The sequence below is a fragment of the Pinus tabuliformis genome, chromosome 8 (genome assembly GCF_031772625.1).
Source record: "Pinus tabuliformis cultivar Carrire ecotype Pingquan chromosome 8, CPIR1, whole genome shotgun sequence".
Taxonomy (NCBI): domain Eukaryota; kingdom Viridiplantae; phylum Streptophyta; class Pinopsida; order Pinales; family Pinaceae; genus Pinus; species Pinus tabuliformis.
Window position 1 is genome coordinate 1,557,468,425 of NC_142294.1, and position 4,004 is coordinate 1,557,472,428.

Here is a 4,004-nt window from a genome sequence, read left to right on the forward strand (position 1 = left end):
GGTGGGTAGACTGACAAGTTGTCCCTATGGAGCTTTTCTCTTGAAAAGTTTTTTTTTAATAGCTCCTTCCCAAATCCATATTTGGATATGTGTTTCTGGACGAGTATTTGTACTACTCCTCTAAAGATAGAAAAAAACTTGTAAAAATTTAGGTTTGATGGTGAAAGAGAAATTATTGCATCTGAACATGTTTTTCAATTCTTTCAAAATTGTATTTATCATAATATAATTCTTGAAGGTGTTGTGTCCAACATATTTTTTTTTGACTTGCGAAGGTCGCTTTAAGAAGAGTTACGAAACATTGTCGGCCGCATCAATTCATTCATTGGAACAATTTATAGATGAGTTTCTTTTTCCTTTTAAAAAATTTAATTATGTTAAATTATGTGAGCAAATAAAGAATCTAAGAATGAAATCAGATGAACCATTAGAATATTTTTCTATGAGATTTATTCATATTTGTTGTAGATTTCCTTTAGAGGATTTTACTTCTATTAGCGAATGGTTTCAACATCTAGTTTTGCTTTATTTGTAACACACTCGGCCTAATATTAATAAATATAAATCAATAATTTATAATAAATTACAAGTTGATTTAGAAGTTGTAGATGAACAACACTTTATAACAACTTTATTCACTCTGTTAAATATTGATCATGAGGAACATGATATTTTATAATAAGTACATATCACTTCTAATTGTTCTTATCCATCATCATTTTATTTAAATAAGGAAGAATGTTGTCATATCTTAGAAAATACCACAACTAATTGAACAAAGAAAGAGATTGAATCTGAAAATTGTATTGATGTATTGGAACAATCTCCTCATATTCCTATTGATGAGATTCAATATCAACTTTTGGGAGACTCGATCATCAACAATCCTACTAATTCTCCATCAAAATTGTTTTTTGATTCTCCTCGTTTTGAAAATTCTTGTGATGTGCTCTTACCTTTGTCTTTAAAATATGAATATTGTCACATTTTGAATAACGTTTTGTGTTCAAATCTTTCAATAAAGCATATTGATTAGTTTATTCCAAGAGAAGAAGTAAATGCACAAAAATTTAAGTTGAAACTAGGCATGAAGACTACCCTTTCATGATATGTATTTAATTTTATTTCATCTTGCACATATTATTCATTATATCTTGATGTATTTGATGATTCTAATTCTTAGGTAATTATTTCATAGCATGTAGATTCTCATTTCGCGGGGTTAAAGTTTAATAAAGTGAAAGATAATATTAATTTACCTAAAGGAAATAAGATCATCTCTTCCCATGAATCTAATTCTTATCAACCTTCTATGTGGGAAGAAGGAATTTCTATAGCAAACACATTTCCCAAAGAGCCTTCTAATGATTTAGTTACATTTACAATTAATGAAGAGTCATGTTATTTAAGTATTCAACTACGTGAGATTGAAATCTTAAAGCAAACTACCATCATATTAATAACAATTTCCCTTATGCAATAAAGAATGATAGCTCATACACATTATTTGATCTTATTAATCCTTTACGAGTTGGTTATTCATAATATAAATCCAAAGAGACTTGTCAAGAAAATGAGGCACTTCAATTTCAAACGATGGTTATGTTAGGTCCTCATGATCTTGCTAAGATATTTGAGGTTAATCACATCAAGATTCTTCTACATAAAGATATTCTGCATAGTAAGTTTACACATGATCCACACTCATCTATAAAATGTTTCCAACTTTTTCACATCAGTCATTGTACATATCATGATAAAATAAGAGATTGGTTAAAAGAATATTTCTACGTGAGATTCACTATAAATAAGAATGTTCTTTTCTTGCACATGTTAGATACATGTATAGATATTTTAATTTTTTTATAGTTTATTATTGATTGAATTTTTGTTTCTAATTTCTAATGTATATGTAATTGTAATATTTCATCTATTTAATGGTTTATGTTGGTATTTTAAATATTATAGTATTAATGCTACACCTTATAAATCAGACAAAGGTTACATATTATTTGATTCAATTATTTCTCTTCAAATTGATGAAAATTTAAAGTATGAGTGAAAAAGAATCAATCAAGATGATGAAAAATTGAAATCTCAACCAATAATAGCCTTCATCTTTTTGCTTTATATTTCATAATTATTACTATAAATTTTAACACAAAATCAAACACTTGAAGTTGTATCATATAATTCTTGCTAGCTAACCTTCCAATTCATGAACGCTTCACAATTAGTGATAAATTTTCAACTTAATTTTGATGAAGAAGTTTTCTTTGGATCATAATGTTGTAAATAAAATAATTAATAATAACCTCTTTCTTCATTATGTGATGCATGTTGTTACTTCCTATCACCCTGAACAAATATTTGATCGAAGTATATTTGGCCTCCAACAATTTCATGTTTACCGTAAGGTTTTTCATGATAGAATGGAAACATGCATGGAGGAATATTTTCAAGCAAAGTTTCATGTAAATAATAAGGTTGTTATATTATTCATAATGTGTGGAATGTTAGATAGTGAAATTTTTTCATTTCCTCTCACTAGATTAATTCATCTTCTATTATTAATTTCTGATGTATATACGTTTGCAGGTTTAAAACAATATTATTGGCTTAATTGGAAGTTTGATTTCACATAGTTTTTTATAATAAAAGCATTTATATTAGGTTTAGGAGTAATTAAGTTTGTTTGTGTTATTTGTTGGCATTATGGCTAATGTGTTGTCCTTGATGGAAACCTACTTGACAAAGATATCAACATGATGGTTATGCAAATGCTACAGGTGGTATGAATAGGGAAATGCTAGATCAAAGATAGATGAATGTTAAAAGAAAGTTTGAGAAAGTATATACAGATCCTATGAAGAAGGGTCGCGTACATATGCTGGTCCTACAAGGGAAAGTCACGTACAAAATCTGAACCATGGTATATTGGATACCATGGGTCATTGCCATGGTATTGGCCCATAGTGATGGGTGCAATAACAATTATTTGATCCCATTAAATAATACCAATGATATTACTAAGGGATTGGCTAAGGCTAAAGCTATATATGGAGATGGATATCAAGGTGGTATGTGTGTAAGTAATGAGTTATATTTATATGATCTATTTTGGAGCAGGTGTACACCAGGGAGAAAGGAGAATACTCAACTATGAAATATCTAGAAGTTTATTGACATATATTCTTGATTGATTTACTTGTTGAAAATGTCTAAGTACCTAACAATGATGAATCTATGTGTCATGATCTAAACAAATTAATCATAAGTTTGTATTATTGATAGTAAAGATTATGGAAAGTGAAATTATATCTGCACCGAAATTTTTTAGATTTGTACGCAGGTGTGTTTAGGAATAGTCGCATACAGATCCATCTTTGCAGGGTCACGTATATATTCAGAGATAAAGTTTACATATTTGTGCATGGGTGTTGTGCATGGTAAGCGCGTACATAAGCTTATAGGTTTTGAGGTAGTCGCATATATATGGTAGGGTTTGCAGTACCGCTAAATGTTGACATTTGATCAGCTCTATTACGTTTGTTGTGTCCTGTCAATGAAGTCTTGATCATGTTGATCTCTATCTGACAGTGTTGATAGAGTTGGTTGTTCATGTTTGGATTAGTGGTTAGTAATGATTCTACAATAATATGTGATTGGGTTAGTGATCTGTGTATGGTTTAATGGTTGATTCATTATTATATTGATTCATGATACATTAGTCAGTGGTTTGAGATATGTATGCAAGTATTATACAGGGAAGCGCATGTATACACGAGTCTTATTCAGTACAGTCACGTACATAATTTGAATTTTTTGTTTCTAGTTGGGTTCTGCATTCACTGACTTGATGCTTCAGAAATTTAGTTGATTTGCAATGTGACAGTGTCTCAGATTCAGTGCTTTAATTTGACATGTTTGTTTGGGTTTATTGTTGATATGGATCTAGTTTGAAATTTTGATGAAAGGTGGAATACAAGTTGTGTGATGGTTGT